Raw genomic sequence first — 27,081 nt, 5'->3', positions numbered from 1 at the left:
GTTTTGTTAAAAGTTTCTTCTTCGTGGAGTTTTGTTGACGGTTGGCAAAAAACAAATTGTTGAAGCCGTCTTGCTTCCCCCGGGTTCGTTAATTCGTTGTGCAGGACTTTCGAATAATAACTCAGCCATGGACACAGAATTCCATTTTACCTTTGCAAAGGGGAGAGATGATACACCTGCCGACTGCGGGCAACAACTCTCCTTCTCCCCCCGTTTAGGCTTGTTTTTATTAAAGTTAGAACATAGATTATACAAGGTCACACAAGGAATGACGCACACATCTTATCGCTATCTTACTCCCTAATAACTATCTTCTCTTGTTGTTTTCTCCTGCTGCATGTGAACCGGAGTTTCTGTTCTTTCCCACTGTTTGGACTGGCCTTTACTGGTTTGTCATGACACCATTGGTAAATACTTGATTATATTGCAATGGTAATAAGTAATAAAAGAAAAACACATATTTTCCCAAAAAACAGTAATACTTCTTGTTAAATCTTATACATGCATCAGCTCAAACCAAGTGTCCTCGTTCTCCTCCACAGGTGCTGTGACTAACAAAGGCATCATAACTCTGGGGTTCTGTTTCTCAATGGTGGAGGATATGAGGCGGACTGTCAATGAGCAAATGCATTGAATGCAACAGCAACCACATGCAATCAATATTGCTACAAATACTGCAAGAGAGATAAAAAGAGATGATCAGACTTTTTCACTTGCCAAACACACCAGTCATCCACTCCTCGAACGGGTTAGAGATTCCGGAGTGCTCGTGCATGGTTTCTGAGAGCGTGCGCAATCCTTCTAATGCTTTTATTACTGCCTATGGTCACCACGATAATAGTATAATCCAGATGTAGCCATTTGAATAATTTCTTAAGATGCTCTATGCTTACATCATGTATATTTACATTTTGGTGGAAAATGCATTTCTTTTAGCAGCGTCCCCTATTTCTTCTCATGCATGTTGTATTTTGCGAAGTTTATTGTATCTTAAAGGTGCCTCTTTGAATCTTATTAAAACCCTTTGTGGGTTTATTAAACTTCAAACCATATCTATATTTGTATTAGATGAGTTAAGTAAAAAGTAAAATCCCTCATATTAGGAGCCAAATCCCAAATGTTTTCAGACCAGAAACTCTTGTCCGAATGCGTTTGACCTTCTTATAGCTCACTAATAACAGCTCTGACATAAAACAATTAACATCCTAGGGGTTTAATAATAATCTTGATTGTTTTTAATCTGAAAGTTTTCTCCTAATCGCATCCGCCAATGTGTTTGTTTCTAATGTGTGGTTTTTTTTTTTTATTATTGTGTACAGGAAAATCTGAAGTGAAATGCAGGTGTGTCTGCCAACTAATCTTTTTTTTATTTATCTGCTCCACTGTCCATAATTAATTTTACTACCGCACTTTATAATATCACAAAGGTGGACCTGAAATGTAGTTGTCGCCCTCCGACTGTAATTTAATTCCACTCTGCCATATTGTTTTAAGCACCAGTCATTGGATGCTGCTGTAATAGCGCGTCTTTGTGGTCTTCCTAGTTGGATCAGCTGGACATGTTTAGGAATGGAAAGTCGCAAAAATACCACAATATAACTGTAACAATAACAACTGATAATAATAAACCTCCTGCAACCCAACCCTTAGGGGGTTTGGTCACAAGTATTCCTGCTCACATGCTTTGTGCTGTTTTAGTGCCCCTGTGGAAAAACACCTGTGGAGAAACACACAAATTTCAACAAGAAATGCAAAAATACAAAGGTAAAAACAATAATTTTTTTCTTTTTTTTCAGTTCTCTGAGTCTCTTTTGGTTTTCTTCTTTTCCTGGAACAGGAGAGCGGTTCACTGCCCTGTGGTTGATCCGTAAATGACCACTTCTTCTGCCTCTTCTGTCAACCTGGAGCAGCAGAGCGGCTCACTGCCCTGTGGTCGGTCCGTAAATGACCACTTCTTCCGCCTCTTGTTCTTTGTTTTTCTGCTCTGTCTCCTTTGCGCAATTTCTGTGAGTGAGCTTAAGCTCACTGAATCTCTCTACGGGTGTTATTATGACCCTGGTTGAGTAGAGGATTCACCGGTAGGCTCCCTTTCACCGCTTTGTGGTGTTATCCTGTAAAACCTCGCGCACCTGATGTTTGAGAGCGCTGAGGTTCCTCAGTGGCTGCACACTGACTTCAATGATACCAGGTGTCGCCTTTTCCTTTAAGCCTGACTGCGTGCAAAGTGCGTTCCACCATCTGGTATGGGCAGGTCCACCTTGGTTCTGACCACTTTCTTTTGATGGCTTTCCGGAGTTCCCACTCTGGTTCTGCACTGGTCTCAGTGTTTCCTTTGGCACCCTGTGGTGGGACCTCACGGCTCCACACTGTGGTCAGAGCACCCTAAATCACAACCCCCACCTCTGTTCTTCGTTGACCATAGCGCGCACTCAGCCGAGGTCTGGCGGTTGGTGGACCCTCCTTCACATTCTTCAGGAATCTCCAATATTATCTGAAACTACACAACAATCTTTAGATGTCAAATTTCGTGTGCTACCTGTGAATCCCGGGAGGTTGACGTCGCACCCCGAAAAACTCCTTCCAGTCAGAGAATGCATCCTGCAATGAAATTAACTGAACACTCCAACAAGAAACAACACTTTACCCCATATCAATTTAGTCTGTGCACAGATTTCAGCCAATTATTTTTTCAGATACTAATTAATCCTTACTACTTTCCATTGTCCATCTTCATCCTGTCAGAAAACCTACGCCTAGAAATGTAATAGTTAATGAGACATTTAATCATAGTTTCTCTGTTCTCTCCTTTCATAGGCCTCTGGCCGTCCTGTAAAAGAATCCACGCACGCACACACAAACACTTTAAACCTCGGATGTGGTTCACCGTGTCTGTGGAATCAAAAGTTAGTTAATTGTGGTTTGAAATCAAAGTAATTTTTTTCTTGTAACGATGTCCGAATCTTCTTTGGATTAAAGTGACCACACATCGCACCACTTTACACATGACATTGCTGTAACCTCTATAACCCCAGATGCTCTACTCCTGTTGCTTCAGGAAAAGTTCCTGTTTTAATCCTGGAGGAAACACCATCAGGTCGTTTTACAACACCCGTTCTACTCCAACGCACCTCTGAAGCTGCTCTGCTCCACCTACACTCCTCTTGTAATCAATTCCTCTCTCAGTTCCTCTTCAATAGATGCCATTCTCATGTCAAAAATCCTGCACCCTGTTTTTCTATTTTATCTAACATTTACTTATATGTACATCCACCTTTTGGAATCAAAACTAGTTTTTTTTTTCCAGAAACAGTAAAATGTAACGTTCTGTTTTGGTCTAGGTTTATTGTTTGGTTAGGTTAGTTCTCTCCTGCCTCTGGTTTTGTTTATTTTGTAGGTTCTGTCTTGTTTTAGGTTCCTGTTTAGTCTGTGTATGGTTTTAAGTTTTCCGGTCTTTGTATTAGTCCTTATCTGTGTTCTGTGCTTTGTGTTATTCTCAGTCTTAAGTTTATTCTTCTGTCAGCATCGTTATTGCTTCCACTGTCCTATGGTTAATTAGTTCCCTCTGCTTACCTGTTCGCCTGTTTATTTAAGCCTCACTTCCTCCTCAGTTATTTGTTGGTCCGTCACACTCACATGCCCATGCTCCTGTTCCTCCTCGTTTACACTCTCTGTTTTGGTAAGAGTCCCGACACCTTGATTCTGTTTTGGATTACCCGTTTCTGTTTATTCTGCCCAGTCTGTTCGCCAGTTCCCGTCCAGCTTGTGTGGATGTCTGCCTTAACTCTATTTGGATCCTGTTTATGTTCACCTGTCTTCCATTTAATCCAGTTTAAAGGAATAACTGTGTTCTGCAGAATATCGGGTTCTGCTCCACACCCATCATTACATAAGAAGCCGTCAAAAAGAGTCAATTCAACTGCATAGGCTAATCTTTGGTGAAGTAGGAAGAAAAAAAAAAAAAACACTTCCTCGAATCCTGAATCCAAATCTTATTCAAATTTAACATACCTGATATTTTCCCGAGGTCCCTCAAAGGTTGCGTGAGATCAATGTACCCACCATGTAGTTGTGACAGCAGCCATTTAGTCCCAAAACAATAATGTGTCTTTCACGCGCTGTAGTTTGGGTTTGTTAGAACGCTTTGCTTGTTATTGGAGGACACATTGGTTGTTCCTGCGGAAAATAACACAGCCCAGGAAAGACACGCTCCCTGGCAAATTGCAATTTTATCTTTACTAATCTTAAATGTAAGTGGAACACATGAAAGTATTGCCACCTCCGTGGACCTTCTGCTGCGTAATGATGATCAGTACGTTCCCGGCCATGGTAACATTTCAAACTCATGTTTGAAATAAACTTATCAGTTACATCACAGACAATTTAAAAGGTATCAGTATATTTTAAAACAACAAACCTGCACGCTGGTAGGAGCCCAATCAGTTGCCTGAAGGGAATATTTAACCATGCCCCTACTTCTTTCTTGTGCTCAACATGGAGAGAAAGAGAAATGTGTGAAATCGTTTCATCCGACATCATATATCGTTATAAATTGTTCAGCAGTAGCAGCTGCCAAACGCTCAGGTACCATATACATATTCCTAGAAATGACTGTGTTTTACCTTAAAGAATCATGATACCAGTCTGTGCGGTTCCTGTCATAGAACAGAGTGATGTGTGGTGGGTCAGGTGGGAAGAAGAGCAGGAACCCAGACGTTGCATCTTCCATAGCTGGAGAGAACACCAGTTGTAGCAGGCTCTGTTCACAGTCCTCCATAAATGTCAGCAATTCTTTCTCCCCCTCAGATCACAATGGCAGACACTGTTTCTTCTCTCAGTATCATATTCAGTGACAGTCTTAGTCCACAACCCAGAGGCCCATATGTGGCTCCAGTGTCCACCAAAAGTTCATGCAGTCTTTTACGCTGACAGCTCGGAGTCTGCAGTGCTCATGCAGCTGGCCATGCTCAGGGGTGTGTCATCAGAAGAGTTATCCCCTTGTAGGGGTACTGACCTTGTGGAGGTGAGGTCATGTCAGGACTTGGTTGCTTCATACCAGGCTGGCCTGCTGGTCCAGGACAATCACAATTGTATGTCGATGGGTGCTTTATCATGTCCACCATATCAGCTCCAAACACTCATCCTGGGTTCAATACTCGACGCCACACTGACCACCAAGCCATCTGCTTCCACATTCAGTAACCAACAGACCTGTAAATATATAAAGAATAGAGAAAAGGAGGCAATAGGCAAGCCTCCTCCTTTGAATTAATTAAACTGAGATGACACCTTCAGGGTTGAAGATCCAACTGCTGAAACATCACATGTTCACTTTTTGTTTTACTCACTTTCTGTTTTGTTCCCTGTAATTGCAATTTAAATAACAGATCTTGTAATACCTTTTTTCCCCCCTTATTTAAGCCCTAGTTTATTCTTATTTACTCTTCCTCTCCCCATCCTGAGCCACATTGGAAAATGATGTACCAAATGTTTTGTCCCAGCGAGCATAATCACAATCAGGTCTATAACGATTTAGTTTCATCGGCTGTATTACTGAATAGGACACACCTTATAAGACCATTTCTCTGAATAATTCACCGCTGTTGTGGGTCCCAGTCAAATTAAGAACCACTGCTGGGGGGTTAAGGGAAAATGTTGTATAACTCCATCTTCCAAGTGAGAAATTAGTAAAGAAAACAAAGTTACATCTGGCATGTGAAACGCTCAAGCATCATTTTCAATATAATTTGCAGCAGAAGAGGGCACACAATCATGTGTGCCTTTAGTCAAATTATCTAATTTAGAGAACGTGTTTACATTAAAGAAATACTTTGAGATCTGCCCTTTAATTTTCCCAAATCCTTTTTTGTTCCTGTTGATTTCTGTCGCTCTGCAAAGTTTAACCTCTTTAGTAAAACGATTTAAACAAATAACATTCTTCATAAATTCTTAAGCATCAGCAACTCCATCTGAGGATAACTGTAAAACTGATGCATGACTAGACCTAGGGCTGATAAAATCTATCTAATCAACCGGGTTGTACTTTTACCAAACATCTTTAAGTTCCATTTTAACTTTTAACTTTTGGTTCTGCTAACTGGTGATTCCTAGACCTACAATTAGCAGAAGCTGTTAGTGAGCTAATTCCTGCTTTCCTTAGATCAACCACATTTAAGTCTAGTGTATTATATTCAAACTAGGGCTTTCAAACTATTAAAATTTTAATTTCAATTAATCTTGTATTCTATCTTTTTATTTCTGAAAGTATATAAGCTCATTTGCAATAAACCACACTAGTTAAAATTATGCTTATACAAAAAATATTTTTCAATATTTTTCTTTTTAGGCACTTTTCAAAATTGGAATGACAGCATTCTGGTGCCATAAAATGATAAACTATAGCCAATAATGAGCTGAATCACAATGTATTATGCCCTGATGTTTACACAATGTATAAACAAAGGTGTGTGTGATGGACCGAGGTAAAAAAAATGCATGAGGAGTCACAGGAAATTATTCAAAAGTTGGGGTTTTTATTTTTAACCCACAAGCCAAACTTACAAAAATGGTGGGTTCCAGAGTCATAAAAGAGGTCAAGAAAAAAAAAGAAAAACAAACTTTAACTGAAGCAAACTGTGCCCTAACTAACTGACTGCACAACCAAACATAACTTCAAAGAAATGACACACAAGGGTATATATACACTGGCTGATGTATATATACTTAATGGAACCTTTACTTAAGAAACCATCTCTTGATCAAGATGAGTTAGTAATCCCTTACGAAAGAAAAATATATCCGTCCGTCCGTCCGTTGTCTTCCGCTTATCCGGGGTCGGGTCGCGGGGGTAGCAGCTTCAGTAGGGAGGCCCAGACGTCCCTCTCCCCGGCCACTTGGGCCAGCTCCTCAGGAGGAATCCCAAGGCGTTCCCAGGCCAGCCGGGAGACATAGTCCCTCCAGCGTGTCCTGGGTCTTCCCCTGGGCCTCCTCCCGGTGGGACGTACCAATATATTACTCAAAATATATTGTAATATATTTTTCTCTACAATATATTATATTCTTTATATATGGAATTATATATTGATGAAACATATATTTTGCAATATATTATATATTGTTGTAATACATTGCAATATATTGCAAAATATACAAATGATTGCCGCTTTCCATATATTGCCATATGTTTAACATGAATATATAATATATGTATTTATATACACAAAAAGTATATTTAATTAGGGTTCCAAGCCCGCAGCGCAGGCGAACGGCTATGCCGTTCGTCTGCTCTGTGAGCAGAGAACCCTATTGTTTTGCGTGCGTTTTTCCATTATTTATTCATTATTATTACGGAATTAAAACGCGTTGTGCAGCCCAAGCGGATTTATAACGAACCTATTGAATCAGGTATCTAAGTACAGAATGTGCGCCTCTACTCAAACCCAGAAATTCAGACCCCTCAACAACTAGGGGGCGCTATAACAAAGGACAATGCGTTTCGGCCTGTAACCACCAAACTACTGGTCCCACACTCAAAAACTTGATAGCACTTTGTTTATTGGATGTTTCTGCATCAAAAAGGGAATTGGCACACCTTTCGTTTCCCAGCTACTTTTCGCGCTACATGGCTACAAAGGTTGGACCTTTCTTGTTAATCTCCTCCTACATTTTTTGTGCAATCCGCGCAAAACTCCATATATAACCATGTAATGGACAAATAAAAAAAGTTAACGCGGCGGATTTTTGAATTTTGACTTTTTCGAAAAGTAACGCTGAAATAAGTGATTGTTAGCTAGCTAGCTCTAAATGTAATTGCTGATTATTCTAAAACCATAACAGATTTTGACATGTCCTTCATAACACATAGTCCAAATATGATTTTGCACATGTGACCCACGTTTGAGGATTGTCCATCACTAGGGGGCGCTGTGATGTCAAGAAATCTACTACGCAAGAATTGCTGATCGGATTTTTACAAAACCTTTTTCATCCCCTTCCAGTAATAGCCCTTAACTAAAGTCTTAAATATGGTAATGATTGAAACAAGTGGGTGGGGCCTATTTCCAAAAGTGTGAAAAAAACCTTTAAAACTTCAAAAAATTACTAAAAATCAATTTTGTGGTGTAACGATCTCAGATTTTCAGGATGTATTCCTTGAATAAGGTGTAACAATTCTCTCACTGCATGTATTGAGGTTTTTCAAAGTTGCACACTGTTATGAACTAGAATCAGGCAAACCCAGTATTCAAACCAAACAAGCGAGGTATAAGCAAAAAACAGGATTTTAATAATAAAACAGGGACAGGTGGGCTCAACGATCAAAAAGGCAGTCCAAAATCCGGTACACAAAAGGCAGTCCAAAATAGGCAGAGGTACAGACAGGGCAAAAGCAAGCTCGGATAATCATGGGACAGAATCAGGTCGGTAAAACGGTAAATCAGTCAGACAGGGCAGGAAAAACAGATCAGGGAACAGGCTGGCTCAGAATCAAAAAGGCTCTCAGGTTAGCATCAACAGGTCAATCGAGAAAGGAACGCTGGAACTAAACTCACCGTGGGCTCGTTAATGATCTGGCGGAGAACTAAAGACTGAGGCAGAACTATATAGTGAAGTGCACAGGTGAAATGGAGTGAAAACTAATTACAGGGAAACAGCTGAAACTAATCAGAGGCAGGGAAGTGACTGACAGAGAACTGAACTGATAGGTTGGTGACTGCTGACAGGGGAGTGACAAGCTAATAGGGTAAAAACAGGGAGGTGAGCTGGCAGGTGAACAGAACTGAGCTAAAAGCTTACAGAACCCTAACAGATAGTATAAAACAAAGAACAAAATCAAACCACAACAAAACTCAAACTATTCCATAATTCAAAACTAAGACAGAACCTAAAATCATGACAAACACTGATTTTTTAAAAGTTTGTAAAATGGAGAAATCAATGTATTTTCCACAAATATTGTTCAATCCCAATAAAAATGGCCACTATTTGTAAAGCACATTCAGACTAAATGTGTACTTCAGTTTGGTAAAAATCCAGGCGATTTTGAACTACTTAAAAGACTTTGAAATTCACATGTGCAAGACTATAAAGGTTAATATTTTTTTTCTCTGAAAGCTTTTTTCAATGGGCGTTTAAAAAAATCACATAGTTAGATAAAGCACTCTTTGAGATCCATGAATATTTTCAGAATTTTAGAGCAAACCGTTGATTTTTAACAAATTTATGAAGTTTGTGATCAGTTCACAGCTCTCATCATCCAGAGCTCTGCCATCCAGAACTGTGAACAGGGCGGCCATCATGCCCATATTTGGCCACATCACCGGAAGTGACGTCACATCTCGTGTTTTTTCTAAGCGGAGCAGAGACTTGAAGAGGGAGGATAGCTTTTAGGGTTTTCTAAAGAACACATAATTTAAAAAAATTTAATTGAATATAAAAAAGATCAAGCAGAAGCAAGGAAAGTTATTTAGAAGGCAAAGAAGACAAAATGGAGAGATTTTTGTGATTCAATAGGCAGAACAACCCCTATAGCTTAGGTATGGGGAATGATTAAGAAAATAAAGGGAAAAAGACCAGAGAGAACATATCCAGTTCTAAAACATGAAGAAGGAACAGCAGTAACAAATGAAGAAAAAGTAGAAGTAATGGCAAGAACATTTGCAAAGATCCATAGTTCAGATAATTTAACAGAAACGGGAAAATTTAGGAGAGAGCAGACAAGAAGGATAAATGATTTTATTTTAGAAGGTGAAACAACTCCAGGATGTTTATTTTTCTATGCAAGAAATGAGGAGAGCGATATTTAGATCAGGATTAACAGCACCAGGAAAAGATCAGATATGCTATATTATGTTAAAAAAACTTAGGGAAACAAGCTGAAGAAAAACTTCTAGGTTTATATAATAAGATTTGGAAAGAAGGAAGATTACCTTCTAATTAGAAGGAAGCAATTATTGTGCCAATTATTAAACCAGGAAAGGATCCAACAAACCCTTTAAGTTATAGACCAATTGCACTTACTTCATGTTTAGGAAAGATTATGGAAAGAATGATAACAGAAAGGATTACATATTATGTAGAAAGTAAAAGACTGTTGTCTTCATGTCAAAGTGGATTCAGAAAAGAAAGTACAATGGATCCAGTTGTGTGTTTGGAATCAGATATTAGAAAAGCTCAGATTAATAGGGAAGTAGTAGTAGCAATATTTTTTGATAATGAGAAAGCATATGACATGGTATGGAAGGATGGGTTGCTTATAAAATTATATAAAATGGGCATAACAGGAAGGGCTTATAATTGGATTGAAGATTTTTTGTTTAATAGAGTTATACAGGTACAGATGGGAGTAACAAAATCTGATAAATATAAAATTGATAATGGAACTCCACAGGAAAGTATTATCAGTCATTTATTATTCTCAATTGTAAGTAATGAACAACTGACAACAGCTTAATCGGTAAGTGTATCTGTCGCTGCTCCTGCAGTTAATTAATGAATTATTTCCACCTGTGGCCACGTCACCTGTCAGCGTGTATTCCCTCACTGCCAGTAACTTAGCTGATAAACCAAACAGGGATATCCTCATGATTTGCTATTAGCTCAGGCTAATTTAGCATGATGCACTTTTTCTTTTCTTTTTTTTTTAACAATGGTCGGAATGTGAAACAGTGTCCCGCATTTTAATGGGTCTGATTCAGAAAAAGTGAAAAAATTCCACCTGAGCTTTTCTGTAACAAAGAAGGCAGAGCTGCATCAGCTGTCAGTCAATAAGCAGAAGCTCCACCTCAGGAGCAGCTGCTCACCAGGACCGCAGTTAAATAAAATCACAAGGATTTTGATGCATGCAAATTATTAAGGAAACTACGTCAAATAAAAAAAAATAAACTGCAGCTACAATATGGACTGGAGAACGGGTTCTAACTGGGTGAGGCCAGAGAAAGGCGATTGTTAGAAAGCTTTTATGAAGTTATTTTTTTTTAACAGTGTAGAGGGTGAAGTGAAACAACACTGTAGAACCAATTCGCACTAGAACCAGCTGAGAAAGCCTCCTGTGGTTCTATGGACTAATTTTATTCAACCCAAAATCACCTGCCAGAGAGACAATCTACAGCAGCCAAAATTACCTACAGCAATATTTAACTTTATGCAAAGTTTAATAACATTTTTCTAATTAAAGTGTTCATCTTAAAAAGCAAGTAATGTTTTTTTTTCTGATACACTTTGAGCAATTTTATTGAACTTCAAAAATTTAACATCCCATCCATCCATGGATTTTCTATACCCGGTTTTTGGTACAGGTGTGACGTCAAGCCCTATCTGATGGGGAAACAGGGTATGGGGGTGGGGAGGGATGGCAGGTGGCTCTTCCTAGTCAGGGACACAGATTACATCCTGGAAAGGTCGCCAGTCACAGGGCTAAAATATAACAGTTTTATTAGACTTCAAAAAAGTAAAATAATACCTTTTTTATAAACTCATGATTTGTGATAATTAATTGCCGTGCAATGATAGGAAAAACAGACTGATTATTGTAATGTGCTATCTGTGTTAAATCAAAATACAGTATATGACGTCATCATACACTGCAAAAACAGATCTAAAAATAAGTAATATTTTCTTAAAATGAGTGTATCTGTCCTTGATTTGAGCAGGTAAATAAGATGATCTGCCAATGGAATAAGACTTTTGCACTTAAAATAGGAACAACTCATCTCCATCATCTTATTTCAAGTGCAGAATGTCTAATTATCTTATTTTAGGGGTCAAAATACTCAATCCATTGGCAGATAATATTATTTACCTGCTCAAATCTAGGACAAAAACACAAATTTTAAGAACATTTTACTTATTTTTAGATCCGTTTTTGCAGTGTAGTGTTGGTTATGTGTCCTGCATTGTCCATGCTTGTGGTTGGCCTTGTATGATCATAGGATTGGTTTATATTGAATGTGACAGGGAGCCAGTGGAGCTAATGTACAGGAGTGAAGTAGATGATGTAATGATGAAGCTGCTGTCTTCGTACTAGCTGCAGTTTATGGAGGTTTTTAGGAGGACAGGGAGGGAATTGAGCTGAAATTGTCAAGTCAAGAGGTGAGTGGACTGTGAAGCAGTTTGGCAACAGTGTGAAGGAAGAACTTGATGCTGCCGAGAGGAAAGTTAACCAGGTGATGATGTGGAAAGTGAAGTAGAGGATGGGAGGCTGTCCAGGATGACGCCAAGGCTCTGAACCTGTAGATGAAGAACATTCATTTTATATATATATATATATATATATATATATATATATATATATATATATATATATATATATATATATATATATATATAGGGAACAGTTCATGGTGGGGGTTTGAAGGTCTCTGTTGATGCTATGGGCTGGGGACATGCAGCACTGGGATGAAATGTCCTTAATGGAGGGAAGAGGAGCCCCTATGATCCCTTCTGCTGTCCCCACCACTCTCCTCATTTTCCACCAGTCGGAGGTGCTGCTGCCTCCACACCACACAGAGAGACAGCTGGTCAGAATGCTCTCTATGGTACTTCTGTAGTAGGTTGTGAGAATGTGCGGGGACAGGTGGGCTCTCCTCATCCTCTGCAGGAAGTACAAGCGCTTCTGTGCCCTCTTCACCAGTGACGTGGTGTTCACAGACCAGGTGAGGTTGACCGTGATGTGCACCCCCAGGAACTTGGTGCTGCTAACCACCTCCACAGCTGAGCTGTTGATGAGTTTGTGTCATCTGCGAACTTCATGATGTGATTGGGGGTGAACCTGGGGGTGCAGTCGTGTCTCATCAGAGTAAACAGCAAGGGGCTCCGGATGCAGCCCTGAGGGGAGCCCGTGCTGAGGGTGATGACATCAGAGGTGGTCTGTCAGACCCGGACCGACAGTGGTCAGGAGGTGAGGAAGTGGTGAAGGGGTGTGCTGAAGCCCAGATGTTCCAGTTTTTCCACCAGATGCTGTGGGATGAGGGTGTTGAATGCTGAAGTCCAGGAACATGCTCAAAGGGGGCCGTGCATGGGCTTGGAACCCTTTAATAACTGCTTGCAGTTCTAGTTTTATATTTATATCCACCATAACCACTTCCTAACATCACCTTGGCTGTCAAAAACTGGTTTAGAACTGCATCTGTGGAAGAGAACAACAATGATCCCACCTCAGTCTTCCTGCTTGGTGTCCCCCTGCTTCGATACCCCCTTGCTCTGGTTCGCAGTATAACCAAAGGGAAAACCTCCCCTCGTGGCAGAGACAAAATTAAAATTGGAAACCATCCAACTCAGAACTATTTACCTTGTAAAGTTTGAAGTTTCCTAGGGTCAAGAGACTGGCACCGCTCAGCTTTGGGATCCAACTTGCTGACCCCTCCTTTGACATGGGACTTGAAGAGGACATCAAAGAGGCCCATCAGTAGTACCAACAATGTGATGAGACAGTGAGGTCGTTCCCGATTTTCACCCTCTAGAAACAAAATCATATAAAATATCAAAATTAGAGCATGAGCAAGGATGACACAAGGAAAGTCACTACAAGCATTAGAATGAAAACCCTAAAGAAAAATGCCACAAGATGGATGTCACAATATTTATATGTGGAGGTGACGTTGCCCCATCATATTTGAAAGCTATGGATTACTGTCCCCAGAAAAGGGTGACCACCACTTGTCCTTTGATATTATGAGTTAATCAGGATCTGACTTTTTCCAGGACAGAGCTTGTGCTGGAAATCAGGAATCAGCTGTAACTGATACATGATGGTGGTGCTGGGATGACGGACAGAGGAGACATAGTGAACAGGTAGTGGTGCAGAAACTGGTGCTGGAAAAAGTGCAGATAAAGAACAGGCACACAAGGCGTAGGTAGTTCTGGCCAAATAACCACTTTATTGTTTTATTTAAAGCCTACAAGTATACTAATACTGCTTAATGACATGTGCTGAGATATTCCTGGTTGAGGGTGTTTGGAAGATACCGCAGCACTTATGCTTTCAGTGGAACAACTGGGTTACTTGTGTTTGTGAAATGATGTGAGAATCTGTATTCTCAGTCTGCATGAGATTCCCCTTCCTGGATTCACCCTGGTTCTTCCAGCTGCTCCTCCTGTCTGCCTCCGCTGTGGTGCTGCTCAGGCTCCCCGCTTGCGTTCCATCTGCCAGCTCACCTGTCGCTCAGCCATCTCCTTCCATCTGAGTGTATACGGTCACAGAACTCCTTCTTCCACTCATCCTCCCCGGATAGGTCCTCCCTACCAAGCGGTAAGCAGAGCAGCATCTGGTAGATTCCCCTGGTTAGACTTGCGTTTAATCGTTATCGTCTTTCTTCCCGCAGTAACTTTCGCTCTGACGTTCCGACCTCGCCTGCTGCTTACATTGTGTGCATACGATCCGTGTTGAGCCTAAATAAACATCTTAAACTGTCTCTGTTCTCCGACTGTGTCTGCATTTGGGTGAAACGCCTCAAAACCATGACAACCTTTTATAAGAAAAATTAAAACATTAAATACTTACTTGTAAAGATCTGGAAGGTGAGAAAAGTGTTCTTTCCCCAGGGCCGTCACTCTCAGGTCCGTCAACATCTTTTTTAGTTGTGATGTTGATTGAGACAAGTTGTCTCACCTCCACCCACAGAGCGGGAATCTCTGAGGGGGAAAAAAGTACAATGTTATACAAACATTTTATATGTATGTAGACTAATATTGTCCAAGAAGCTACAAATCAATTGACAGTTAAACGCCCATGTTAAACAACATGGCTCATTAACAGTAACATTCTGTAAAAGTGATACAGACTGTGACTGTTATTACTAGCACAATCACATGGACAAATGTCTACTTATTATGCCTGTGAGTGCTCCACCTGACGTACAGTAATGTTTGACATCAGTCGATACTTGCCTTTAACTACCGTGTTCTCCAGTTTTGAGTTTTCTTTATGTAAGGCCTTGATCTGGCTCTGTATATCTCTGGTTATGTCGTTGCTTTCCTGGTTTGATGATTCTGCTGGGCTGGGGCTGAACTGATTATCCCTCAACAGTAATTCCTCCTCCATCCGTCTTTGAGCTGCAACTTTGGCCTTTTTCTTTAAGGCAAAGGTATACATTTTTCATTATTTAGTCATGGATAATTCAATATACTAATGATGCATAGTGTAAAATTAATCTCTGTTAAATTACCTGTTTTGGATTTCCAGATCCGAATGCCTTGTCACCAGGACCAAAATATTCTTCACTAAAGTCCAGCTGTTTTCTTTTTTTTTCCACCCTCTTGGTCGGCATGTTCTCGGGTTCTAGTTCCAAGGCTTCCAGTTCCCGCTCAGCAGCTCTCAGTGTAGATTCTTTTTCTACATTAGTTTATAGGAACAAATTTAATAATAAACTAACCACTGCAATTAATAAATACTGCAGAAAAAACATGCCAAATTCTAGATTGCAAAATATTAAAAAAGGATATATTTTTGTATCTTTTTTTCTTCTGTTATTTTGAAAATTTAGAAATAAGAATATACGTTTTGACAAACGTGTAACAAACAAACGTGTTGCTGTACTTGATAATACAGTAAATGGTAAGATATAAGTGATGTTGAGTGTGAGTGTGTATAAAACCAACTTTCCTGCTAATTGAAGAACTAGACCATCTGCGACGGGCCATCCGTTAGCAGGTTTCTTGCTAGTAGGACAAGAAATGTCCTGTCTTTCATATCATCTGGGTAAAAATTCAGCATCCAGCTGACCGGAATTATGCTGGTTCTATCTTTGTCAGGTCCCTTCGCCCAACTTACAAAAGCAAACCAATATTTTGCCATTTTTGCTAGACAATAACGGCTTTTCGTTTCTGCTGCTCGCGCTCAAATCAGCCGACTCGCCCGCATTCGCGCCTAGCACTTCGCGTTCGTTCGGTGGTAGTGCGCATGCGCGAGTTGTAAATATGGCAGGCTATTTTAACATTTATTGACTGGAACGTTTGTATTACAGATATGTCAAATACATGTTTTCCTTGTCAAAATGAACATTTCAGATATCTAAAATAATATTTTCCATATATAAACGGCTACTTAAAATGTGCAAATACTTCTATGTATCTGAAACTTAATTGTTACTATTAGGCTTTTTTTTTGACATCCTGAAATTCAGTTTCTATTGGCAAAAATGTATTTATGTATAAATGTATTTTAATTTATGAAATCTAAAATTACAGTTATGACTATTAGGAGTTTAATTTTGACTAGAAAGAATCCTATTTTAGTGATCTAAAAATGGAACAACAGAGAGGAGAGCGCATTTAATAAATGTCAAAATTGCCTGCCATACCCCTAAGAATTCTGGCCAGTCTCGAGTCATGCCTGTTTTCAAGTTTTCATGCCTGTTTTCAAGCGCACGTCATGCTCCCACAGAGAGACAAAGAAAATTGACTTACGACTGAAAAGAAAATATATCCTAGGTTCTGATCATGGACATTCCAAGCAGAACAAGATGATGTCCTCCCAGTGTGGAGGACTGTTACATGTAAAAATGTAGTGTCATCTTAATTGCAATATATTCTTCTTATATTAATCAGTATATACACATATATGGTATATGCTTTTATTGCAATATATTTGAAAATATAAATACAAAATATCATATGTGGGAATATATTTACTCATATATTGCATAATATTTACCAGTATATCGCAATATATTTTTGTTTCGTAAGACCTATATCTAATCTTCTTTTCCTATCTAAAATTCTTGAAAAAGTAGTTGCTAATCAACTATGTGAACATTTACAAAGCAATGACCTATTTGAAGAGTTTCATTCAAGCTTCAGAGCTCATCATAACACCAAAACAGCTCTGGTGAAGGTCACCAATGATATTCCCATGGCATCAGATAATGGACTTGTGTCTGTAGTTGTCCTGTTAGATCTCAGTGCTGCATTTGATCCAGTTGATTACAATATTCTCCTACAAAGACTTGAGCATACTGTAGGGATTAAGGGGAAAGCATTAGGCTGGTTTAAATCCTATATGTCGGACAGATTCCAGTTTGTTCATGTTAATAATAAATCTTCTTCAAACTCTAGGGTCACTTGTGGAGTACCACAGGGTTCAGTCCTTGGACCAATTCTCTTTACTATATATATTCTTCCGATTGGCAAAATTATTAGACAGCATGGGATTAATTTCCACTGTTATGCTGATCACACTCACCTATATTTGTCCATAAATCCTGATGAATCCAGTCAATTACTTCGACCGCAGTCATGTCTTGATTACATCAAAAGCTGGATGACTTTAAATTTTCTGCATTTAAATTCTGACAAGACAGAAGTTGTAATCTTTGGACCAGAGTCCTCAAGAAATAAACTTCTTAATCAATCACTTAATCTGGATGTCATTACCTTGGCCTCTGGTAATAAAGTAATGAATCTTGGTGTTATTTTTGACCAAGACATGTCATTTAAATCCCATATTAAGCGGGTTTCCAGAGTTTCCTTTTTTCACCTCCGGAATATCGCCAAAATTAGGAACATTCTGTCCAGGGGTGATGCTGAAAAACTAGTCCATGCATTTGTTACTTCAAGGCTGGACTATTGTAATTCTTTACTATCAGGAAGTCCACAAAATGCAGTTCGAAGTCTTCAGCTGACCCAAAATGCTGCAGCAAGAGTTCTGATGAAAATCAACAAGAGGGATCATATTTCTCCAATTTTAACTTCCCTTCATTGGCTTCCTGTTAAATCAAGAATAGAATTTTAAATTCTTCTTCTAATGTATAAAGCCCTTAATAATCAAGCTCCATCATATATCAGAGCTCTGATTACCCCTTACGTTGCTAACAGAGCACTTCGCTCTCAGATTGCAGGTCTGCTGGTAGTTCCTAGAGTCTCTAAAAGTAGAATGGGAGGCAGATCCTTTAGTTATCAGGCTCCTCTCCTCTGGAACCAACTCCCAATTTTGGTCCGTAAGGCAGACACCGTGTCTACTTTTAAGACTAATCTTAAAACTTTCCTTTTTGACAAAGCTTATAGTTAGAGTGGCTCATGTTACCCTGAGCTACCTCTATAGTTATGCTGCTATAGGCTTAGGCTACTGGAGGACAAGTTGCCGGCTGCCCTGCAACTTTAGCGCTCCAGCGCGCTCCAAGTAATCTCTCGGCTGTGCTGCTGATTCTCCCACTACCCCAGCGCTCCAAGTAATCTCTCTGCTGCTGGATCTCCTGCTACCCCAGCGCTCCAACGCTCCAAATATAACTAATCAGGAACTTTTTGACATGTAAACTTCTCTGCTCAATCAGCATCCTTGTGGATTATTCCCCCTGCATGTTCACATGGGCTGCACAGATTGTTAAGACTTTGTCCATTTTATTTACCAACTTAATGGGTACAGTCTGGGAGACTATTGTAAAAACTCTTTCTACATGTATGTGGACATTTGCAATCCTCCTTGTGGCAGAGACATCCCCATCAGACAACTGCCCTCCTTTTATGGGTGGATGCTGGTAGAACAAGGTTAAATCTCCTCTCAAACAGCAGATCTTCGATGGTAAAGCCTCAGTCTACCGTCACTTCATCACCAAAACGAAAATACTTCAGGAAGCCAGTGTGGGCTGCGTACTTAGAATACAATGATCTACCAGGCACATCTGCATCTATACTATGGGAAGCAGGAAAAGCAGTGATGAGAGGTAAAATAATTTCATTCTCATTTCATAAAAAGAAGATAGAAAACAAAAAGATTCAGGAATTAGAAGAAAAACTTACGTTACTAGAAACTTCTCAAGAAGAGGAAAAGTTGGGTAAAATCCGTAAAGTAAAATTAGGATTAAACCATTATATTGAAAAGCAAAATAAATTTCTAATACAAAGACTTCGAATAGAAAATTTTTAACATGACAATAAGTCAGGAAGCTTCCTAGCTAATCAGCTAAAAATAAATAAAGAGAAAACAACTATATTTGCAGTTACAGACTCAACAAATAATCAAACATCTTCCAGCTTTTGTATCCAGAGGGGCACTAGGCAAGGATGCCCACTTTCCCCCATACTTTTTGCCATTTTTATCAAACCTCTAGCAGCAACAAAAAGACAAACAAATGTTATCAAATGTATAAAATGCATGAAAATAGAGCACAATATTAGTCTTTATGTTGATGATGTATTACTCTATCTCCAGCACTCAAACTCTTCCCTCTCTCCAGTAATTAGATTACTAGAATCTTTCTCAAAAGTTTCAGATTACTCTATAAACTGGTCTAAATCTACGGTACTGCCAATTAATTGCTCTTTTCAGATCCCCTTAGATTTACATTTGCAATCAGGAAATATTAAATATTTGGGTATTACTGTGACGTCTAAACTAGCGGATTTAGTAAAATTTAACCACATCCCCCTTTTAAAAAAGATAGAAGAGGACCTTGAAAAATGGAAATCGCTTCCAATTTCACTTATGGGTAGGGTAGCTTCAATTAAAATGATGGTCCCACCTAGAATTAATTACTTATTTTCAATGATCCCAAATAAACCATCATCCGACTGGTTTAAATCTCTAGACTCTTCTATCTCTAAATTTATTTGGAAAGATAAATCCCCCCGTATTAGCTTAAAGACACTACAGAAAACTAAAGATAGAGGGGGACTAGATCTGCCTAATTTCCCTAACTTAGCAAATAGGCTACAATACATCTCTAAATGGATAAAACATAATCCTTTAGACAAGCCCTGGATAGACATAGAACAGAAAATATGCAATAATATCACAATTTCAGATTTGCCGTTTATTAGCGCAAATATAAAACGGCATACATGCTTTAAAAATATTAACATTAGCTCCACTATGACAGCATGGTGGGAGTTTCTTAAAATGACGAAGTCATCAATTATCCCATGCAGTCGTACACCCATCTGAAATAACCCTGAACCTACAAAATAATAATTTGATGAACTTTACATACTGGAAGAATAAAGGTATTGACTACCTGGAACATTTACTTGACGGAACCGAGTTTATCACTTTTGCCAAGCTAAATATGCAATATAGCATTAGTAAAAAATACATTCTTAGAATATGAACAAATTAAACGTATAATTAGAATTAAATTTAAGCATATTAAAGGTGGTTTACAAATCCCAACTAATATATTAGAGTTTCTAGATTTAACCCCCCACCCCCACCCCCCAAACTACTGTCTAAATCGTACAGGACACTGACTAAAATAGATGATTCAATATCTCTTCCTATTATGAAATGGGAAGAGGATTTATCAGTCAGCTTTGAACAAAACTTCTGGGCTCAGATATGTCTAAGAACTTTCAAATTGACTAGAAACCCCAAATTACAACTAATACAATACAAAATCCTTCACAGAGTACACTACACAGGACAAAGATTATTCAAGATGGGTTTTGCACAATGTAAAATCTGTCCACACTGCATAGGCAATCATCCTCATAATTATATTCATGCGTTATGGTTATGCACACCAGTCCTGAGGTTCTGGGCACAGATATGTAAGGGCTTATTTAAATGCCTAAGTTGTAGAATTTCACCTTCCCCATCAGTTTGCTTGCTGGGTAACCGAGGAAAGCCCTCTGGGGAAAAAATTGTTTGCATGGTTTTCACTGCATTATGTATCGCAAAGAAAACTATCCTCATGAATTGGAAAAGTAAGGAAAATCTCAGTATCAATCAGTATAGAGATCTAATGTTGGATCATTTTAATCTTGAGACTGCATCTGCATCCACATCTGATTGATCTCTCTGGGCTACTTTGATGAGCACCATCACTTAGTGGAATGGGGGGCGGTGGGTTGCGTCCTGCGGGGCACAGGGGCTGGCTAGGGGGCTCCCTGGGGCTCTGGGGGCGCTCGGAGTGGGGCACCTGGTGGGTCTGAACCTGGGGTCTGTTGTCCCTATCTGGGCAGGGCTTGGGAGGCCTAGGGGCAGCCTACAGCGGCCGCTTGCGGCGCTCTTGGGGAGTTCCACGGTGAAGGACGTGGGTTACTGACCTGGTAGCTGTGCTGCAGCTGGGTGGGGGTCTGGGGATCAGGGGTTCCTTGGGTGTGCTGCCCTCAGGCGGGGGCCCCGGCGGGGTCACGGGGGTTCGGGTTCTGGGGGGGTATACCACTTGGGATCTGGGCCGTCACGCGACCGAGCCTCTGGTGTGCTGGGGGTCTCGGGGCCTGTTGAGCTGGTAGGGGGGCATGGACATTAACATCTCAGAGCAGATGCTTTTCCCTTTCTTTTTGGGTTGGCACTCTGCTAGTGGGGAGAGGGGAGGGAGGGGGAGGGATGGGGGAGTAGGGACTAACCCAGCCTGGATGTCTATTGTTGTATGTATGGTGAGTTGTTTGAATGTTAGTGTTGGGGAGGGATTACATCTACGAGTGGGGGTGGGGGTGTGGATGTGGACGTTTTGGTGGGCTTTGTGTCCGACCCCCCGTCTCGGTCCTCGGTCCTGCTCCATGTCCTGGCCACCCCACTCGCCAGTGTAAATGGTAGTAGCGTCAGTTTAGCATTTCATCCCATTATGCACAGCCAGCAACAAAGCTGCTCTTCTTGACCTTCTCGCGCACCATAGCTCACCTGCCGCTCCTTCCCTCCCCCCTCCCCCTCCCGTCCCACTGAGCCGCTGCTGCATTCTCAGACAACTACGGCTCAGCGCGTGCCCGCGTTCAACGGCCATAGAAGGAGTTAACAGAGAAAGCGAATAAGACTAACGGTAAGTAAATAAGTCAAATCATTCGTTTGTAAAAGAAGAGGAGGATATATGAACTTTATCAGCTACTGTTACAGCGGCTTTTGGTGTCTTTTTGACAAGTTTTCAGAGTTACGTAGCTACCGTTGTTAGCTGATGCTTGTGTATGGTTTGTCAATTTCCAGACAATGTCATTTTAATGTCAGAATAACAGACTTTCGCTCCTGTTTCATTATAGATATATCCCAGTCAACAGCAGAGTGGCCAAAGCAGCCACAACTAAAAATCTTCCCTCGAACCTGTCAAGGGGACAGAAGAAGATGCTTTTCTAAAGACTGGTACAACACACAAATTGAGCCTGGTAACCAGAGTTGGAGACTATGGATCTTTGCTGGGAAGTTATTTTTGTAAAAGTAATTATTTTTGTTTCAGACTAAGTAAAGGTATAACTGTTTTTACACATACAGTATAACATGTTATCAAAACATGACTGTCGTTCCCTGTTTTCCTTGAAATTCCTGTTGCATAAATAAATATATAATTTCTGTTCTTGCTTCTATTTTTATCTGCCAGTATCTGCTTTTCCCCAGTAGTTTTCAATAAATGAATAAATTTACACCTTCCTGTAATCCAGTGCTTCTTAATTATTTTCTGTTACGCCCCCCCTAGCAAGAAGAAAACTGTTCGCGCCCCCCACTCCCCACCGTGACTATCCATCCCTGCATAACAATTATCCTTATTAAGATTAAAGAAAAAAAGAAAGACATATGGTCAAACTTACAAAGAATAACTTTATTAAATCGTGTTTTAAGAAATTAAAAATAAATAAATCCTTGTTTAAACTGTAAACATGTTTGACCAACTAATTGCACCATTGCAAAATTAAATCAGATCAATAAATATTTAATTATTATAATAACTAATAAACTACAAAAACTATATACTATATATTTACTATATAGTATATACTATATACTATAAACTATAAAAATATTAACTAATATATATTCAGTTCAGCAACATTAACTCAGGAGCACAATATATAAAACACTTGAACCTACAAAACCAAAATGAATTAAACAATTTGTGCTCATTTTTTCTTTCTTTTTTTTTGATCAAAATGAGGAGGCAGTATCAGCTCCTCTGCTATGGTGTGGGGTTTTGCACCGTGCAATTTGGTACGGCACCTTATATGATGCTAACAGCGCTCAATGGTTTACTTAAGTAGCCTTCACAAAGCGGGATGACTGTTGGCAATATTCAGCACGTTTTCGCTGAAAAAACTCTAGCGGCTTATTGGCGTGATTGGGGTGTAACGTATTTAGGTGACGCGTTAATTTATTTGGCTTCATGCTGTCCGCTGCGAGCATTTTTAGACACACCAAACACAGCGGTCTTTCCTCTTCTCCAACTGTAGTCACCGTGAAGCCAAGCGCTAAATACGCTTCGTTGTAATTCCTCGTCTTAGCTTTCGGGTGACTTTCTTTTGTCTCATTATCTTTGTCTCTCTCTGCTTTCCTTTTCATCCCTGTTAAAAACTTTTTCATGTTGGGGGTTGTTATGTTGAATAACGGAGGCTGTAGACAGAACGCAGACGGAGCTTTCTGTTGACTCAACACTGGTAACCAAGGTAAACCTGTAAGTCGTAAAATGTTGCACTGTCGCAAACGTGACAAAAGTAACAATGAGAGCGCCACTGCCCCTACTGTAGTGGATGCGCAATTACACTTTATACTAGTACGGCCAAAAAAAGAAAAAAAAAAAAAAAAAGCCTGTTCCCCAGGGTCACACGCGCCCCCCCAGGTATTGCACAAAGCAATTATTGTTCAGCTCAAAATGTTAACTGCACTGTTATTAGTCTGTGTCTATGCACATTAGATCATTAGTAACATTAAAAATCACACAATAAACCAAAATATATTAATAGGTGTTTACTTAAAGTCTAACTCTTGGACTTAATGTATTTTTACGCAGATGCATTCAAATAGTCACCAGAGTAAAGAAATGTATATTATATGTGAATTATGTCCGCCGTTGGAAGTAATTTCGATAAAACTTGCTGTATAAGCGAAAGAGCCCGAACATTCTTCAGTCGGACTGTTTCGGAATGTGACGTCACAAACAGAACGAGCACCGTGCATCCGGCTGCTAACACTATGACTTTCGCTACTGATTTATTAAATTTAATTAACTCTTACTCTACGTACAAAAAAATAATAAAAAAATGTCTGATACATCTACAAACTCCACCTCAGGCATCGGCGACTCTGATACGAATATATATACGAAGAAACGGAGTTTGAACAAGGTGAACCTGAGGAGACTATATCTAACGCTGTCCAAGACATAGAGCCCATGCTCCATTGTAAGTACCCCTCAAAATCCTCGCTCGTGAAGAGTGAATTGCATAAAACACTATTGTCACTGCCGGCAATCCAGTCTTTTCGGGTTTCTTTTACGAACTGATCCCATTTCTTTCGGACCTTTTGATTCTTCGGCCAAGTATGTAGCGCTACTTTCTGGCCTGCACTAGACCGCGATGAAGTTGGTTTGACATTGGACATTCAAGCTCCGCGGCGTCATCGGAGCACTCTTGAGAAACAAAAATCAAATCAGATTTGTTGTCCCACCGCGTATGGGAGGAGGGAGCAGCTGAGAGACGCTGGCCGAAATCGGTGTCCTTCAACCGGATCAACCGTGAGCTAGATCCCGCTGACTCCGCGGAGCTTGAATGTCCAATGTCAAACCAACTTTACCGCGGTCTGCACTACAGCCACCAACTACGCACCTAGAAGGCATTTTATTGTGGACTTAGTTCGGCGATTTTTTTTTTAATTATACGTACATGTACAATGTATGCAAACCCTCTGGCATGAGTCTGTGAAAAGGATTAATAGGACAAAAACACCAAAATAATCCTTAGTGAACAATGTTTGTTTTATAAGTGTTTCTATAAGCGACACTACAGCCACCAACTACGCACCTAGAAGGCATTTTATTGTGGACTTAGTTTGCCGATTTTTTTAAAAAGCGCTTGCTCAAAGTAGACGTGGATCAGCAGATTTGGTGTGTGAAAGAAGATACTGGAAAACATCCATATATCCTTGTTCGCCGTAAACGCATGTGTGTTTCTATGCAATTTCGCTTAGCGCATTCTCGGTGTTTTTGAACTGACGTCACACGTCGGAAATGGCCGATCGTAAACGGAGGCAGCACTCAAACGCAGAATACCATAATCGGTGTAAAAATGCGCAATATTTCATATTTAAACTTAATTTGAACACTTTTGATACATGAATATTCAAAGTTTACATTGTTCTGGAAGTTATTCAACGGTTTTCAGGATTTTTTTTCAGTCCAGGAGTTAGTCTTTCTGATAGTTTTCTACAGGCAGCTTTACTACAACCTGTCATGTTTGTTTACCGATGTACTCAGGACGACCACACGGGACTAAAAGTTTTAAGAGTTTTATTATGAAAGGTTGCTGGATGGTGGGGGATGAAGTCCGGAGGATCAGGGTTACAGAGGATCAGAGGTGTAGGTGATGGCAGGGGCTGACGGCCCGGAGCGAGAGTCCATAATAACCGGGTGGCCAGGAAAGCTCAGTGCTGCTCGGCTAGCAGACCCCTTAGCAACACCAGGCACAGATCAGAGTATCTCCAGGGAAGCTACTCAGGTTAGCAGTTTCTTGGAGACACCAGGGCACAGAGCAGAGTTTGTACATTGCAGATATGCCGTGTGTACAAAGGTAAGATGCATACAAGTTGGATATAGACAGGCTTGACAGGGCGCTCGTATCAGTGGTGCACGACTGGATCAACTCCACCAGCAGTTGTGAATTGGTGAGCGACAGGTCATGTTCAGCTAGGAAAGCGCACACTTGCACTTTCAGTTCGTATACCCGGTCAGGCTTTGAAGCACGTGCGTTTGTTGCTGCTGAGGTGCCGTGTAGGTAGGTGCGTGTGTTGCACGGACCTGGTTGTTTAATCTTTCTGCACCATAATCGATAGGGAACGTCATCGTCTCCCCTCTCATCAAACCATGCCTATCTCCATCTATTTTTTACACTGCTGTCGAAGTTTCCGATGTTGGCACCTCCATCAACAAACAATGCTTCCATGTTGATCTCATATTATGTTAGCTTAAAGGAATTCGTTTTTGCACCCCTAAACCCCTCCCACCTTTAAAGTGCTCCGTGTACACTGTTTATAAATGTTACCACATCGTTGTCAAAGGTGATCAGCCAAAGCATTATTCCTCAAATTGCAAATGTTTGGTAAGATTTACCATTGCTAAAACAGAAACAGCAAAAAAAAAAAAAAGGTCACCTGCTTTCCCCGGGGTAGGACTGCCAATGTTCCCACGAAGAAAGAGAGGAGCAGGAGCGTAGCTCATGGCAAGCAGTAAACAGAGCGGAGTGGAGTGAATGTTTAACTGGACCCTTGCTCCGCAGTGGGGACGTTCTAAAACGCTTAACGTGAAAAAGCTTAACGTGGCTTAAGGTAGGAAAACAACGAGGAATCATCACCAAATTTCGCATGGCCACATCTTGTCATGAAGACTTAAGCCTGTGCTTATTAGGAGCAATATGAAAGAGAAATTTGGTGATCATTGATCGTTGATTAGGTACATTAAACCACGTTAAGCCTTTTTCTCGCCATAGGCACCAATGAAGAAGAAAACGTTAATGTGAGATATCTTCTATAATCGTTGGATTTCGGTTTATTCTTTTTGACAGGCTTAAGTCTTCATGACAAGATATGGCCATGCGAAATTTGGTGATGATTCCTTGTTGTTTTCCTACCTTAAGCCACGTTAAGCTTTTTCACGTTAAGCGTTTTTCACGTTAAGCGTTTTAGAATGTCCCTCCGCAGTGCGCTCCTACGATGACAGTGACATCGCAGCGACTTTGATGAGCGCAGAATGGGATGTTGCTTTGACAAGGAGTTTATCATATTTTGGACCCAAAGCCCATTTGATACAATACACGCGCACGTATATGTGTGATTTTTTTCATTATTATTGGACGGAGGTTTTCCGCAAAAATTCTCAAATGACCGTAGTCGAGCTGCGGTCAAGTGAGCCCTCACTTGTCTTTGTTGGTCACGCAAACACTAAGGATTACGGCAGAGACGGCTGAGACTACTTTTCAAAATAAAAGCAGGATGTTAGCCGTGTATCGACCACGTGTTATTACACATATTTACATCAGTTAAATGAAATATTTTTCTTATAACTGAATGTTATAAAATGTGACGCTCTTTAAAGTTTTCATATAACTTTAAAGAGTGTCAAAAAATACTCAAACAACATATTTATTTTACAGCTGACTACTTTAACTTACAGATGACAGATGATGATCTCCAGAAGTTATTCATCAAAGTCCATCCACATGATTTGGGATTTAAAAATAAAGGCATTT

The 27,081-nt window shown here is 40.1% G+C and overlaps 1 protein-coding gene and 1 long non-coding RNA gene across 6 annotated transcripts in view; both read right to left on the bottom strand.

Moving 5' to 3' along the window:
* The window catches only part of LOC105922322 (trimethylguanosine synthase), a 351,997-nt gene that overhangs the window by 180,589 nt on the left and 144,327 nt on the right, over window positions 1–27,081 (bottom strand). The gene's annotated exons all lie outside the window — the stretch shown is intronic.
* On the bottom strand, window positions 1,361–26,176 carry LOC118562013. Of its 5 annotated transcripts, XR_004930435.1 has the most exons (4): window positions 14,495–14,621; window positions 14,149–14,232; window positions 13,283–13,450; window positions 1,361–5,252 (listed from the first exon to the last, which is right to left on the bottom strand). It is a non-coding gene; the product is annotated as an uncharacterized LOC118562013 (long non-coding RNA). The 5 variants fall into 5 exon arrangements; XR_004930436.1 differs by lacking the exons at window positions 14,149–14,232; window positions 14,495–14,621 and adding an exon at window positions 25,988–26,176; XR_004930433.1 differs by lacking the exon at window positions 14,149–14,232.

The sequence above is a fragment of the Fundulus heteroclitus genome, unplaced genomic scaffold (assembly GCF_011125445.2).
Source record: "Fundulus heteroclitus isolate FHET01 unplaced genomic scaffold, MU-UCD_Fhet_4.1 scaffold_79, whole genome shotgun sequence".
Taxonomy (NCBI): Eukaryota; Metazoa; Chordata; class Actinopteri; order Cyprinodontiformes; family Fundulidae; genus Fundulus; species Fundulus heteroclitus.
The sequence above is the reverse complement of the archived record's forward strand: the minus strand, read 5'-3'. Positions and strand labels throughout refer to the sequence as shown.